This window comes from Abramis brama (genome assembly GCF_963993115.1).
Source record: "Abramis brama genome assembly, chromosome: 11".
Taxonomy (NCBI): Eukaryota; Metazoa; Chordata; class Actinopteri; order Cypriniformes; family Leuciscidae; genus Abramis; species Abramis brama.
This window is the reverse complement of record NC_139973.1, coordinates 8,465,726-8,483,428: the sequence shown is the minus strand read 5'-3', so window position 1 is coordinate 8,483,428 and position 17,703 is coordinate 8,465,726. Positions and strand designations below refer to the sequence as shown.

The 17,703-nt window shown below is 37.6% G+C and overlaps 1 protein-coding gene across 2 annotated transcripts in view; it reads left to right on the top strand.

The window, feature by feature from the left end:
* The first annotated feature begins 541 nt into the window (after nt 1–541).
* The window catches only part of chl1b (cell adhesion molecule L1-like b), an 89,765-nt gene continuing 72,603 nt past the window's right edge, over nt 542–17,703 (top strand). The window contains exon 1 of one of the 2 annotated variants that reach the window (XM_084128905.1): nt 542–709. The gene's annotated coding sequence lies outside the window, so the exon portion shown is untranslated. The remainder of the gene's footprint in view (nt 710–17,703) is intronic. The other variant, XM_084128914.1, reaches the window with a different exon arrangement.

Below are 17,703 nucleotides of genomic sequence, written 5' to 3'. Positions count from 1 at the left end.
TAAATGTTAGGACACACTACACATAAGCCAGAAGCCACCAATTGTGCTGCTGTCTAAGGTGCTGAAAACACAGCAGGGGCCAAATATTTTACCCAAGACCTCAGCATTAACATAACACTTTTTTGAGCTGGTTTAAGCTGGTCTCCCAGCTGGTCTAGCTGCAGGTTTCCCACTCTGAAAAGTGCTCCAAACCCCTCTAAACCAGTCAACCAGCTCAGACCACAAAACCAGCTTGGTTTGAACATCCTTGTTTGTTTGACTTTTTTTAAGGGAACCTATGAAGTCATGTTTTATGGCCATTTGATTTAATAAAAAAATATATTTATTATCTATTCGACCTATAACCAATTAAACACAAAAATGATGAAAGGGGAACATTATATAGTGATTCAGTACCCTACAAATACTCATAAGACCTCTGAGAAATTCATAGTCACCGATTGGCATATTGTTAGTGAGTAGAGTCCGTGGAGTCACTGTCATTGAGGAAGGGGGTGTGTTAACCCGGTCACGATGTAGCGAAGTTGTGAAGGGTTTTCTCGGTTGCCATGGATTTCTAAAAGCTATTGACTGCGTTCAGCCTTTCACTGAATGTATTTGTTAGAGAAACGCACCACTGAAGGAAAAGCATCATCACTCGAGACATTGGTGTAGCGCGCTGACTATCAGCTCGAGCTCTGCGATCATTGCCCACAAACTACAGCGAAAGGTAGGCAATTCTTTGTTTTTTGGAAAGTATAGGTTTTGTTCTCGATATATCATTAGATACGCGTGTTTTAAGACTTTGAAAGCCCCATTATCAGATGTATGAGAGTTATTCTAAAGCGTTCTCTGCTTTTGCGCATCTGACAGGTGAAATCAAAGCCGGTTATTTCAAATTACTATGAGTAGCCTAGCGTGCTTGTAGACTCCAGCTGTAAGAGGACACCCCGCAGTTCGTTCATTCATTTGTTTGCTACGGCTTTTGAGGATATTTAGATTATTAAAATATGAATAGAGACGTTTGATACTGTCAACCTTTCAGTTTAGGCATTATAGTCAAAAGTGCATCATATTTCGAGATGGATTTAAGTGGTTACATGCATTGTGATATTGTATTTCTTTTTGCTTAAGCCAGATGTATACTAATGAGTAAGCTGTTAGATTTGCAACTTTCTTTCTCTTGGTTTGTAGCATAATAGTGTATCAGTAGCACACTGGCATGCAGATGCTTACAGTAGCCTACAGATATGTGGTACTTCAATGGCACTTGTGGTGCTTGAAGCATTTTGTGCTTTTGAAAAGCATGCCCTTGGTAGCCCTTGACATCCTTACCACCAACATTAGACTTGAAGAGATGCTAATTTTCCTCTACAGGATTGATCTCTTGTGTTTTTTTTGGAGTGCTTGGCTTGCTCTTGGGTTCTCATTGAACCCCAGGCTGTACAGTCTTAAAATTTAAAGGTTTCCGTTTGAAGGAAAAAGGGTTGTAGAGCAAGCCAGTGCAGTAGGAGAGTATTTTTAAATTCCACAGCATACTTTCTATTCTCTAGTTGTTTAGAACACATCTATGCACTGCAGTGGAGTGTGGTGAGCTTTCGAAACAAGGTTTCACTTCCATTTGATGGTGAAATGATTTCCAGGTAAAATGCATATGGAACCATATTTATATTAGTATGTTATATTATAAATAATGACCTTACACACAAGCAAATGTAATTTTAGGGTCATTTTGATATGAACGTGGCCAAAATTAAAGATGCCGGTAAGTTGTTAACTTTGTTATTAGTTTGTTAATTTTTACCAGTTTGACACATTCTTGCACACCTTTTTGAACATCTTAGGACATTATTGTGTTGACAGAGTGATTAATAGCCAAGCCAATCGTAGTCTCACGTGACATTTCACTTGTATATTTAAACTATAACTAGTGCTGACACTGTTGTACAGTGTTAATTCATTAAAAAAAATATTTTCACATTTATTGATCCCATATTTACTAATATTTTGTTTTATATTTGTTGTCAATTATTTTCTCATATGATTCTTTTTGAGAAGGCACTGTCACCTTTGAGAAATCAACCTTAAAATACTGGTATTTTCAAGAACCTAGGAACTATACGCTGATCGAAAGAACCTAAACCTGATATAACACCAAAAACCATTGAGGAACCTTGAATTTTGAAGTTTAGTTGTACAAAACCCTTTTACATAAGATGTAAGCTCTGTTAACTCTTTAAGCAGGCTCTTTAATGTAAAACATATTGAATGCAGCTCTCACAGTCGAATTTTGATGTGATTATCAAGCCTTGCCGTCTATTATGAAAATCTGATTCTTTCTAAATCTGTGTCATGACAGCAAGATAAGTTACTCTACTGTAAGGAAAACAATTAAAGTCGCATTAGAGACAGAAGGCAGCCTCGTGTGCTTTGAGACTGAGTGAATTCAGTACCATGAATCAGGACAATGATTGGTTTCTTCTCCGGTCCACAGTAAAGAGTGTAGAAAAGCCAGATAAGAAATGAGTTGGATGTTACTCCATTGAGACAGTGGGTTTGATTTGCTTCTAATGAGCGGTGGCAGAGGAGTGAACATTGTGCTCATCTGAGCTTGTGAGAACACTGTAGTTAGCTGGTTTTCTATTAGATGTTTTTAAAATCCCAAAAGGGCTCATTTGTTTCATATTCAAATCTTGTTTATGTACGATATCCAGTAGGGCTAGCTATCATCATCATTATTATGCAACAGTTAATCTGATAAGTTTGGGCGGGTCACACATTTGTGTGTTTGTTTCCTGGGCAATTTAACTGCGAGATTATAAATCATTATGCCTACACATTGTTTGAAAGCCTCATGATACATTTTAGTTGCACTTTATTTTGCAGTACAGGTACATACACTTTCTATGTACATATAGGGCCCTATTTTAACGATCTGAAACGCAAGTGTCAAAGCGCAAAGCGCAAGTAACTTTGTGGGCGGGTCTTGGCGCTGTTGCTATTTTCCCGGCGGGATAAATGACTCTTGCGCCAGGCGCAAATCTAAAATGGGTTGGTCTGAAGTAGCTTCATTATTCATAGGTGTGGTTTGGGCGTAACGTGAAATAAACCAATCAGAGCGTCATCTCGCATTCCCTTTAAGAGCAGACGCGCTTTTTATAAAGCGGATTCCTATTGTAACGGCGGATTTGCCAGGCGCGCGCCAGGAGCGGTTCACAGCCAAGGAGAGCAACGCTCTCGTCAGGGACGTTGGGGATGGAGAAACCCACCCAAATTAACTTCGGTTAAAAAGGCGTATGATAATTTGGGTAAATGTGTAAGCTAGATGTATGCTTTTATAATACATTGTCTATCTATCTATCTATCTATCTATCTATCTATCTATCTATCTATCTATCTATCTATCTATCTATCTATCTATCTATCTATCGTAATAATGTATGATTTGCAAAAATGAAAACTGCTGCTTCTGTGTAGATGAGAGAATCAAAGTGTATGCGCGTTGTGCACACGCTACATTGATTATGGCCAAGCATGCGCCCTTAAAATAGCATATGAATAACATGCGCAACGCGCCACTGACTTTAAACTATTTTTTCCTGGTTAGTGGCGCAATTGTTTTCTAAACCTGCAAAATAGCATGAAGGAACGTTTGCGCCGGAACACGCCTCCTTTTTTGCGCTGAACCGCCCAGGGAGCGCAAGTTCATTCCCTAGTTTAGCGACGTGCTTCTGTGGAGGGAAAAGCGCGCTGTGCGTCGGGTGCAAAATATGAATGATACATGTGTCGGTGTACAAAGTCAATTGCGCTGGGTGCAAGATAGGGCCCATAGTGTTACCCACGGAAATACTGAATAATGCAAGGCAACCCAGGTGAAAAAGACGTACTATTAAATATATAAAAAATGTACTTGAGTATGTTTTTAGTACAATACAAATATACTTTAATGCATTTTTAATACATTTAACAGTACGTCTTTTTCACCTGGGAACAAAATGGGTTAAGGTTGTGTTTAGGGGTACAGTAAGTTCAGGGTTTGTACCTATAGTTATTACCCAATTAGTGGCATTACTACAATAAGTAGGCTACATAGTTGTCACGGTTTGTAGTAGGAACGAACACAAAGACGATGATGAAGGATCAGAAGTATTTTAATATAACTCTCAGGTAAACAGCAACAGGATATTTTCTACAAAGCGTTAAATAAGGCAATACAAACTGAACAGAAACAGAGAGAACTTAATACTAGTGATAACGGGTGAACACAGCTGAACTTAGTGACAAATCAATAAATAACCTTGACAATAAAGTAAGGGAAATGGTGCCAACTGAAATCAAAGTCCAAACGGTATATATATATATATATATATATATAGATATGGAAGTAAAAAAATGGCAAATGTTTTTGAAACGAAAAAGCTTGTTGAATTGCACTACTTGAAAAAATATGCATTGCATTAACCCTGCTTGCATTTTAAAGCATTGTATTTTCAGGGCTTGCATTTTTATGGGCTGAAATTCAACATGGTTGTATATTTAAGCTATGAATATTTCAATTCAAAACATTTCACACACGTTTTCATTCTTAAAAATTCAATAATCCATATTCACCTTTCAGATTTCACTTCCAAAATGTTCATTCGGTTTAAAAATACAACCTATAATATTCGACCGGCAATTTTCGGTCCATTTTATTTCGCTTTACAAATTAGCTTCCACAAATTCAGTGGTTCAAATTCGACAGAAAATTCAACATTTGACATCCGGGAACGGCAGGAATATCAGTAGATTGCCGATTGATGATCTCCATAGCTGTTAGACGGCCTCACCAGCAGGGGGTGCAAGCGGCTGTTGACGAAGAAAACTATAGAGCAACGGGTGAGAGACTCATTCATTCGTTAAAATTCCAGAAATGGAGCAAGCAGTAGGCTATTTGTGATTTATTATCAGGGCGATGAATTGTTATGATTATCATATGGAAAAGCTGATAAAGACACAAAACTGGGGATTCCCTCACTCTCTAGGATTCCCCTGCGGTCTCAGGACACTCAAAGTAACTCAATGGACAAAATACAGTGATATAAAAGACCAAACTCCCACCTTATTGAGGATGTAGGCTATATTAATAGGCTACAGGCAAGCAGATGGACCAGAATATATGAGACCATACCGCTCAAAAGGTTAATCATGCGGCGCCCGAGTGCATTTGACCGGCATAAAATCGGCATATGTCAGACTGACCGGCCGGTCGCCGGTCATGGCCGATCACGTGAAAATCGGCCAATTCCGGTCACCAGCCGATCAATCGGTGCATCTCTAGTTCTAATTGACATTGTCAACCTCTTAAAATGATGGGTTTTAGATGTTTCTCTTTGAGTTTGATGAACAAGAACTAAAATACCCATTTCTGTCAAATTTGAATGGATTAAATGATCAATTGTTGTTCATGTTTATGTCTTATCTGAGTTCAAACTAGGACTCCTTCATGGCATAAAGGCTATTTATTTGCCAAATTTGGCAAATTGAGGCCACTGTGAGGAAAACTGGGGCAAATTGCTCTCACCATCAACCCAGAAATAGAACACTGCAAGTGGACAATGCAACACGGCACCATTACAATGAGAGGTATTCTGTGCCTATCAGATGCCTGCCACGCAATAAAATGATTTTTTTTTAATGTGAGGATCAAATACTGCCGCTTGTTGAAGAGAGGTGTGCTGTTTATAAGCATTCAGATTTATGAGTTTAACTGGAGGGTGATTAAATGTGAAAGAGGACCTGAGGCATATCTAAAGGGACCAGAATAATATAAGGATATAACACCTTAGCAACCACCCACAACAACAGCCTAGTTTTGTGTCAGCAGGTTTTGTGGTCAAGCACCAAATATCTGGTTCTTTATACTCTTTGAAGACCACTTTAAATTGATGTGCGATAAGACCTTTTTCTTATTCATGATATACTTTTATTTTATTCAAAGGTTGCAAAAACAATTCAGATTTCATTTTGTGTGGGAGATAACCTCTGTGGCCGAGCACAGCGCTAACTGATTTTCACTGTGGATTCGAACCATCACTGGCAGAGATGAAACTTACAGTGAGGCCTCTCATCTCCATGTGTGATGCCATATTCACTCAGACATACAAATTCAATTGAGGAACACCTGCGCCCTAAGCTAAAAAAATGTGCTGCATCTCGCTTTTCATTTTCATGCGAGCTTAATGCAAGCGGCAAAGTTTTCTAAAGCAGAACGACACTAAATAAATAAATAAATGAATGAGGGTGGCACGTCTGAAAAGAAGCACAGATATGATGTGAATTCGTGAGAAAGGGAATTTAAGAAGGAGGAAAAGTTATTCAGACTGAGCTTTTTAGTCTGGTTTGCAAATGCAACATTACTGGAAATGTCACAGAGTTGACATTTGCAAACCTTGCAAACTCTTTTGGTTTGGTAACAAACAGTATCAGTTCTAAACCATTTTCTTTCTCAAGGATTAAGTTTCAAAGGGTCAGTTGTTTAATCCAAAAATTAACATTCTGTCATTACTCACCCTCATGTTGCTTCAAACCTTTATGACTTACTTTCTTCTGTAAAACACAAAAGAAGAATTACAGAATGTTCACATTGCTCTTTTCCATACTTAAATTGGGCATATAGTTGACTCTGTTTGTTGTCATTGCCTTGAAATCAGCTGCAATGCATCTTCTTGACACACAAAGTTTGAATATGTTTATTCATGAATGAGATTTAAAAGAAGTAAAGCCCTTTAATAAATGTAGCACATTCTAGTACATGATTTTACGATATACGCTTCTGTTGTCAATGATGCAAACATTGCTCACAGTGAGACTTGAAGCCACTTGAAGTGAGGCTAGAAGCCACTATCTCTGAGATCCACTTATATTATTTTTTAATAAACTATTTTCTCTGAAGGAAAGGGCAGCGCCTGTGTGTTTGTGTGTAGCCTGTGTATTCTGTGGTTTTGAATGTGGGTGTGAATGAGATCAATTCTGTCTGTTGAGCATTGGGGGAGGGGAGTATCGGGTAGCCGTAGTAAAGATGCGGTGATTATTGTGATGGAGGATCTCTCCCATACCTTATTTAACAGGCTGGTTGTCATTGGAGTTGCTCAGTCACCGTCATCACTTGCACCAAAAGGAGAATTAATATAATGAGGTAATACTGAAGGACAAACCTGAGGAGGTCAGTCTTATCAGACATGTTCAGGGTTCCCTTTATCCATCCATTTCCAAGAGGCAAACAGACTGATTTTGCAAATGCCTAAGGCAGTAGGAAAGCACAGTTTCTGTACGATTCATCTAGCATTAGATGTTGTTTGATCATTCAATGTGTCTTTTTTGGATCCTGAAGCACTGGATCGTTAGTTAATAATCTTTTATCATTCAGAGAAAGTACCCTTTGGCTGTTTGTGTATTTGTGGTAATATAATCTCTGGCATGCACAGACTGTGTTTCAGAGAGGTAGAGAAGCACTGTTCCTTTTTAGTTTTGAGTCAATGTGAAATTAAAATAGATGCTGTTTCATGGTTGATCATTTTATTCCAGTTAAAACATTAATTACACATTAATGGAAGGCAAATATTTATCTATCTATCTATCTATCTATCTATCTATCTATCTATCTATCTATCTATCTATCTATCTATCTATTCAATCTCTATTTTTCTCTTAAGATCATATTTCATTCAAACATTTGACTTTATATCATTGTATATCTCACAGTGCGCCTTTATATCTCACAATGCAACTTTATTTATTGTAATTGCAATCATTTCTATCTCCCAATGACTTTTTAGCCCATAGTGTAATTTTAAATCTGACAACATGACTTTCTTATTTTAAACTTTTATTTTTTTATATATTTTACTCTGAGGCAGAAACTGACCATACTGTGCCTGGCAACAGTATAAAAAACATCCAATTTGCCCAGGGTGACAAAACCTTGATGGTAACTTATTAATAACGTCATACCTTTGCATCATTATTCATGTGTAACATAATAAAATTAGCTTATATATAGGAAGTTAAGAGATCAGCATCTTTTTAGTATAACATCACAGGCTTTGAGGCAAAATAACGCCAGCAGCAACATTCCCTGCAGGTTGCCCATCCCCCAGCATGCCTGTGGTCATAGTCTGATTAATGGTCCTATCTCTTTTCACAAATCTCCACTTCCATCGTTGCACTTTAAATCTTATTCATGAGAATGGACGTATCAGTTAAACTACAGGAGATACGCTTTTGAACTTTTCAAGACGTATGTCGTACTGCACTGCAGGGTGCCGCATTAAAAAATCATGCTCGTATATGTCCCATAACATGGTGTGAAATATAGCATGCTCATGATATCTATGATATAATGTTTCCTGTGATAGATATATGAAATACGAAGCATGTGACACTGAAGGAATTTATACGAGCCATTATTCAAATCAGCAAGAACCAAACTGTGAAGGCAGTGGATCAAGATTGTATAAATAAAGACAAAAATAAAAAAAATAAAAAAATAATGATGAATGGGCTTTGACTGCTTATGGAATAGCGACATCTTTGTCCCTGGGGTTCTCATAAAGGAGGTTGTGTTTCAGGGTATGGGCAAGCTTGGAAAGGCACCGCAAATATGGAGTGGAGGGAAAGAAAGGATGCTAGAAAGAATGGATGAAGGAGGATAGATGTGACAGCCATGGGGACCTAAAAGTTCATGGCAGTGAAAAGGCTCATTGTGTCCAGGGACGTGATATGAAACATGTAGTGGTTTGCTTTTGCGCCAGTCTGTCCCTCTGGCTATGTAAACAAGGATGTACCAGTCACAGGACCTGCAAGAAGAAACATTTAGCTGTTGCGTTAACAAGGTCCTTTATTCATTTTAACAGGATTGTTCGGCCAAATATGAACTTTCTGTCAAGTCCTTCCAAACCTGTATAATTTTTTTCTTCTGTGGAACTCAAATGGAGATGTACTGTAGCACTACTAATTATTTGAGCATTCAACATAACTTCACCTTGAACTATGTACTTATGGGAGCTAAACTAAATGACATCGCCATGCATGTCAGGTTTCATTCAGTTTCATTAAAAATAATAATAATGTCAATTGTTATAGTTTGTTGTAAGTATTTGTATTGCCCCATATACATTTTCGGTAACACTTTACTTGAAGCCTTTATATAATACATTATAAAAGTATTTTTCAATGCACTACTTATGCCTCGTAATGCACCCTGCAATGTATTGTACTGATTGCATTAATCTCATTAATAACTGTGACCACAATTAAAATAAATTATAATACAAATCTATTCACTGTTACACCTTCAAAAAGTATACATTAATACATTTAAACACATGACAAACAACCAATTTCAGAAGTAACAAGGAATCTGCAAGGAATCTTTCAAATGTGCATAATGAATACCATTATAACACATTATTATACAGGCTTCAAGTAAAGTTTTTTGCTTAATACTTACACATTTTTGCATTTGGCAGACGTTTTTATCCAAAGCGTCTTTTATTGCTTCCAAGGTACACATTAATCAGTTCTTGCTTTACCTGGGAATCAAACCCTTGAAGTTGTTGGTGCCATGCTCTACTGTTTGAGCTACAAGAAGGAATATACTAATCGTTTTATTATTTAGGTACTGTATTTCAGTAGACTGATTTCGCCCTGCAGCTCAGGCTGAAAACCTGTAAATTTTTCCATCCTGTTTCCGTTACAAATCTGCGGGGACCAATCACAAACTGGCTTATCCACCTGGCGCGCTATTGGCGGGTTTAACACAATGACGATAGAGAAGCAAAGTACGTCACCTGGATCGTTGGTCTGATTGGTTGAAGGACTATCCAATTGCGTAAAGAGTCATTTGAACTATGCCCGTTGATCACGCCTCTGGTGATAGCCAGACTAGTATTTCAGTGGAAATGTAATTCATTAGTTACATGAGGGAGAATAAAAACAAACAACTTATTTTAAGAAAGACCTCATGAATGGCTGGTGCAAAATGTACAAAAAAGCACCATAAAAGCAATTAATACAACTCAGAATCTACATTATTTTCTAAAGCCAAATGATAGCTTTTAAGTAAATAAAAAGGCAATTATTGACTGAATCTTGTTTACTGTTCACTATAACTGCTCATGCTGCTCTTTTCATATTCTGTTTTACTCCTTTTGTATCCTACTGAAAAAAGAAAGTCATACAGGTTTGGAACGACATCAGGGTGAGTAAATAATGACCAAATTTTAATATTTTTAACAAATGATCCCTTTAGCATGAGTTCTAACATCAACAGAAGAGTCAAAATGTTAAATAATTTAAGCAAGTTCTTGTTGGTCATTAACTTGTTTTATTGTCTGAGTTCAACCTTCATGCCAAAGCTAAGGACTTCAGCTTGTCTTGCATCACATTGTAAATCAGTCCTAATGGGTATGAACTCCATATGTGCACACATAAACAAAAACAAAACCAGCAGGTGCAGTCCCCATGTGAATGAGGCCATTTCTGCCTTCTCTAATGCCCACTTCCATTTGTTTAGCATGCATTCACTGCGGTCTTAACAGCCTCTCTATACAGTATATCCAACACGGAAACCATGTCTATCAGAATGACAGAGTGTGAGACCCATATATAACAGCCCCATTGGGACCTATTACATTGTAGATACTATAAGGATACACGCAATTGGGAGAAAAAAACCCCCACTACATATAGGCTACTGCTAATATATGTGCATGCCCTGCATAGAGATAAGATGTTTACTGGCTGAGAGCGGTAAAACACCATTAGCCGGGCATCAGAGGGTTGATGAGCATTGATTAGAGAAGAAGCATAGAGGGCATAATAAATGGCTCGCAAAATGAACTTCACTCTCTGTCAGTCTCTCTGTGCACTTAAACCTTTAAGACACAGTTGCAAAGAAAAGCAACTTAAGTAATTACATTTAGCCTTTTATACTTGAAGTGTTGCACAAATCTCAACATATGGCCAAAGTTTGTGCGGAAATGTAATTGGATTTAACCCAACACAAATCGAATTAGCTGGTTCAATTATCTAAATAATTACATTTGAGACTCATTGTAGATGTGAAAAGAACTTGCATCAGTCTTCAAAACAATGTGTAACTAACTTCTCATTCCTTACATTTAAATTTGAAATACAATTCTGCATCCTGTTTTCTACCTCAATTCAAATTCATTTAATCATTTAGGAACTTAAAAGGCATTCTTAATGTGATCGATTTCTCTGGAATTTACTGTGTTACTCCTGGTTTGCGGAAGAATAAGGCCATCTTTGTGTCTGTCCTTGGCACTGTGTGCACCTAATCATGCTTAGGGCCAGAAGCACAGCGATATTCAAGATCTCAATGTTCACATCCTGCAGGAAAAGCAACTGTTGTACCAGAACTCTGCCAAACCTATAATTCAACACTTCAAAATCCATGTCCCTTCCTGACCCCGCTGAGAGCCCATAGCCCTGTGACCTCATTACATTTTCTTCTGCAGGTCCCCGGGAAATCTGTTCAATTCAAGCCAGACTCTAATTTGTTCAATTTATCTTTGTATTTAGAGAGAATACAGATGTGCTGTTAGTTCCCATAAGGGTGATTGGTCTCTAATTTGGGAAGTGTTGGGAAATGAGGAAACTAGGAAACTGGATTCTTGGATAACAAGCTTTTGCATTCAGTTAATTGTGATAAAAATGCTGTTATTGCTTTAGTTTCTACATCCCATTCCTGAATAGCTCAACTGGAGCATGGGTCTAGCATGATTTTAACACACAAACTGATCAAATTTATATTTTGAATACTCTTGGGGAAAAGCATCTGTAAAGTGCATAAATGTAAATCTCAGAAGTTTAAACCCGCTGCAGTAACATTATTGCAAATTCAGACCTCTGGCATTGGTATAGCTTTTGATTTAGACTCTATTCGAAAGATCTAATTACTGTGGTTAGAGACAATTTCTGCATGGCAGATTTAGAAACATACACTTCCAGAAAATAGCATAAGTGATGGTAATTTCAGTTTAATTGTTTTAACTAATTACAGACAGGCAGGTTGCATTAGCGGAGTGCTTACGTAGCTCAAACAAAGTCTACTGGTGCAAGATGTTCACATTTTACATACTAACTGTGCAGTTGCTAACTTTGCAGTAGAGCTTTCAAACGATACAAATAGAGACAATGATTTGTAAGCAGAAGAATTGAGATATCTCAGCTTTTTTATTCAATTTAGTTTCAATTTAGTTTGCAAAGCCCATTTCTGCCTCATAAGAAAAAAAAAAATGCTTTGCTAAATTAATTATGAGATAAAAATTCATAATTATGACATACAAATTTGAAGTATAAGATGCACAATGGTAATGAAATGGTAATGAAATCAAAAGGAAATTAGATGTTTCAACATAGTTGCTTAAATACAGAAACTAAGCTCCTCACATGCAGATTGCCAAGTCTTGTTTGTTGTTGTGTTGTTTGCTAGTAGGCTAGTAGTTCCTACTTGACTGTTGTATTCAAGCTCATTAGTAAAGTTGTTATATACTGTATGTGTGAACAGCCCTTAATAGTCAGATTTATATGAGACTAATTTGGTTATCACTTTCAGACCAAGAGAAGCACGGAATGACAAAAAGAGTTCTTATGTGGATTCCCTGGTTGGCTGTCCTTGACAAAAGAATTTCAAGCAAAGCATCTCATAATTAGCCCTAATTAGTACATACTGATCATTTATTGCCATTTTGCAATTGATCTTTTTTTACAATTCATTTCTGAAGTCTACCTATTACCTGTGTCTCGAGCAGGTTTCTGCGCTCTGCTAATTATCTTGCTGGGAAAACAAGCGCGAATGCGTCACTGTCAGCGCCGAAGCCCCTCAGAGACCTGCTGTTATATGACTCACCTCAAATATGGCTGCCAAAGTGGTTTCACTTCTTTGTCAATCATTGTACCAGCTGACATGGATGAGAAGAGACACGAACAAAGCAGTTTTGCACACTCCTTTTCTGCTAATGATGTTTGAGGAGAATGGCTATGTTAGCTTTCAACATAGTCTTTTTCTATATGCCCGTGTGTCTACATGCATAGAGAGGTTTTGTGTCGGGCTAAATGCCTATGACAGCATAACAATAACCGTTAGGCGTTTCGTCAACATCATTTGCATAGATTGTTCAGATCAAAAAAGGTCTTTTGTGTCGCTGACAAGCATTATTATAACGTCTATTTATATATTTACAACATAGTTGTTCTTTTAAATTTTTTTCCCATAATTAAAAACCAACTCCTCCATTGCTTAGCCTGTTGTAAAGTGTACATTTCAAACGGTTGGCAAAGGTTATCTTCTGAACCCTCCCTCATTTAGAAATGTCACAGATCCAGAACTGTCAACAAACCCAGTGGTAAATTGCACGATGCAGGTGTTTCTCCTACACCCGAGGTCTGTTAAATTCGACCCTTGTGGTGATCTGGCAGCATGTGGTGGTAATTGGACGACGGGGCTGTCCATCATACAAATGGGGTCGAGAATCAAAAAAGCCCTGCCTACATTTTCACAGGCCATCAGCTATGATTGACACGTTGAGCTCTGCTGTGCTAGAACAGCCCAGAGCGGTTTGTATCTGATTCATTACATCCACTAACTAAATCTTTCAAGACTGCTATGTTTGTAGTTGTTTTCGCTACTCTTTAATGTATTATTTTCCATTGACTGCAGCTAAGCCGGTTACTATGGGCAACCTGTGTCACATGGGACCCTTGATAGAACTACTAGCGTGTGAGGTGCCTGTGGCGTAAATACGCCATTTCTCCACATGTGCACACAACAGAAGGAGAGGAACACTTATTACATCTGACTAGTACCATGAGACAGAATTCATGCAGTGCGTATTGTTTTGATAAGCAATTATTTAGCCTTTCAACACTAGTGATAAAAGCTGCATTTAATTTGCTGAGCTGGTTTGGGATATTTTTTAAACAAAAATGAAAATTCTTTCATCTTATATTTCCCTTCATGTTGTAACTAACCTGATGACTTTCATGCAACCTAATAGGGAAAATTATGCACTGTAAACATTTTTTTTTCGAAGTTGTAGATAAAACAAAGATTATTGAAGTACATTTTATTTGAAAATACTATTTTTAGTCTTTCTACTTTGTGCTAAATTTCAAATAAATTGCCTTTTTTTTTACAGTGTGGAAACTGTGCTGGTTACTCTCTTCCAAGCATATAAAATAAGGACTGGAGCTTTTCAGCTTCAAAAAAATATGCAAAATCTCCATAAAACTATAGTTAATATGACATGTGCGCTATTTTCTAAGTCTTCTGAAGTCATAGATCTTTGATAGACAGATTTAAATTTGCATCGTTATTCACTGAATATCTTCCCTTCTACTGATCAGTCAGGTTTCTTAACGAATAATGCAAACTGAATCATTTTGTGAATTGGATCAGTGAATCAACATTGCTACTTTTCTCATGAATAAGCCAAGAAGAGAAATGTATCTTTTTTTCCCTGTTTTTGCCCTTTTAATCTCATGGATTCATTAATTTTATGGAACTTTTGCATCCTTTATTTTAAGCCTTTAGCACACACTCATAGTGGAAAGAAAGAACGGACTGGAAGTTGAAGGAGTAAGAAGAATAAGGGCACATACTCATATTCATCTCCCGCTGATCTATATCTAATCTCATTATCATTGTACAAAGGCACCCTAGATAATGTCACTTTTTGTTTGACAACGATAGAAAAACAATCCCACTCCCCTGTCCCCTTCCCGCCACCTGTGGCATGAGAGGGTTTGAGCTCCGGTGTGCCAGCTCATCCATTAAAACTCACATTCCAATAAGTCTTTTATGCCATCTTATAAAGGGCACTCGGGCAAGCTCTTCTCCATTCAATCCCAAGTGCTCAGCATTCCTCTCACTTGACATGAACATCCTTTGCTGGACCCAAATGGCCTTTTATTTGAATTGTGTCTTCAAACAGAAGCTACACTGTTTCCATCTTGTTAGTAACTTTCTCAACCAGCCTAATTTGGAATAGATGCACTTCTACTTGCTTTCCATCAAAGGCGATATTTTCCACAAAAAAAATAAATAATTATCATTGAAAACCAATTTTACTGCAGCAATCTGACATATTTCCAGGTAAAAATGTTATATTATTATATTAAAACAAGTAATAAAAACTTGTTGAGTGTTTTAGCGCAATTTTCTGACCTCATGGGATCACAACACTAAGAGATAGTAAATCTTTTCCTGGATTTTTTTTGTGCGTTCCCGAGATTAGACCTTCCTTAACATAATGCCGAAAACCCGAAGTCTCTAGGTGGTCTGGTTGAGGAGTAGATAGAAGTGCAAGATTGGTGCGCACAGACAGAACAGAAATCATGAGTTAACAATCGCAATTTTGTCCGGTGGAAAATTGCGCTAAAAAGAAAGAAAGAAAGATAAATAGCCAGAAAAGACCATTGTTTTGTTTTAGAGGTACATTTTTACTTTTTTAAGATGGAGCAATAACCAATTTTTCATTCACATAATGTTATGTAAGTTTTGCCATTTTGCATAAAAATGCTGGATGGAAAAATATGTATACAATATTGCAAAATTCACATGAAATAAGAATTATTCTGTCAGAAGACGTGCATATGCTACGATAGAAACACATTTACAGAATAAATTACCAGATGTGTATCAGAAAGGTCATTTGACTGAATAATTCAAGATGGATTAGAAAGATATTGATTTTGTAATATCAGTTTTTTTTATTATAAAATTTTCAACTTGGATATTTATTATTTAGTAAAACGTGCACAGTAAGTCCAGTAATGTGTATTTAGAAAGACAATTCTGAGTTCGTGTTGAGGTATGATTATCAACTGGTGTGAAATCATATAGTATATGATTTATAAGCTTATGATATTCTATTCATAACTACCGTACCAGTCTATTAAATAATGTAGAATGATAAATAATGCATTATCTTAACATAGTTATTGTATTGGCTATAACTGCAGTGTAAATAATAAAATAGCCTTGGCGTTGGACATTGCTGTGAGTAATTTAGCATTAGCAGTGGAGTCACGTCACCAAATTGCTTTTGTGCTGTGAAGTGTGGATGACATACAGTGAGCTTAACCACACCTAGCAGTGAATGCTAACGACAGACTTCACCTTCACTAGACCGGTGAACACAAATATCATCCGTTTGCAAAGCGAAACCACAGTTTTTGGGATACAACAGCTTAAGCAGATTAGCATAGCGGCACCTAGCACATCGGTGTAAAGACCTTAGCTTTCAGGTTATCGCTCAATGCATTACCACCATGCTTGTCACCATATTAACCCCACTTCACATATTATCACATACGCAGTTTCATCCCACTTTTAAAACTGCAGGAGATGTGGCATTGCAATTGGATTTGTCTCATCCACTACCGTTCAGAACAAAGTAAATAGGAGTGTGTCAAAAGTGGCAAGATATGATTTTATTTCATGTATTGGTGAACATACGTATTTGTCCACTTGGTCTTGTCCACCCTAAACAGACCGTAAAAGGAGGGGTGTGGGTGGGTGGGGGGGTGTGATAATGGTTTGAAAGAGCCGTGTCTACCTGCCGTTATCAATGGAAAACAGCTGGTGTGAGGAGATACGCTGGGAATTCATAAAGGTTCCGAGCTTGGCAAGATGATTGCTCTCCACACTGCCAGAAATGAAACCCCTCCTCCCTTGTATTTTTTTATATAGACATGTAATAATAAAGGGCCTGTAAAGGAAATGGAATTTGAGAATGCAGCTGGCAAGATCTGAATGATTTTGGAAAACAATCATATCTTTAGGGAAAATAAGAAAAATAACACATTCTGAGAACTGATGTTATCAAGAACTGCTCCTTATTAATTACCTGCTTCATACAATGCCCCACCTTGATTTTTAGATTGAAAGTTTTTCTGCACATTGTCATTAATTAAAAGGCCATATTAAAGAGATCTTTATGCATCAGCTAATAAACACTAAGTGAGTAAAAAATTAACTGGTCTGATCGATTCTCTCTTTGAAAATGGGAAGAATACTTAATCATGAAAAGTGCACCAGTGACCACAGGGATGAAATCTGTCTCATGTGGCACAAATACTAAATCACAATCAGTACTAGCTGAACACGCAGTCAAAGACGAACAGAGACAGTGAGAAATGCATCCGATGCATGCTGCATCACAGATATGCAGGCACAGTTTCCTGTTTCCTTGGGTGCTTGAGTCTTGAATTAAGACAGGCAGCACAATCAGCAACCTTCCTCGCCAAAGTGGGGGTATGCAATCCCTGGGCTACCACGAAGTAGAAACTCTGCAGCCATCATCATTAAATCGCCACCAAAGGCCCCAGAAACCCTATTGCATCCTTTCTGCAAGCACTGCAGTTTTATCTGGCTCATTTGAGACCGAGAAGACCATAGCACTATGAATTATCGGCCATGGGATGCTCCTTCGCTAGCTCTTGGTGGTATCCAGGAACAACCACAAGAAGGAAGCATGCCCATCCTATGCAGCAGGTTTTGCCCATTCTCTTCAACCCTACCACCTGTCAGCCATCTAATAGGGGTTTTAGTCTTCATTTATCTTCATTTGTGGGGAGAGTGGATGGTTTTGTTTACCGTTCGAAATATTACGCGTTAGGACCAGGGAGGAGGGGTGGCCAATGTAGGCTGTGTTT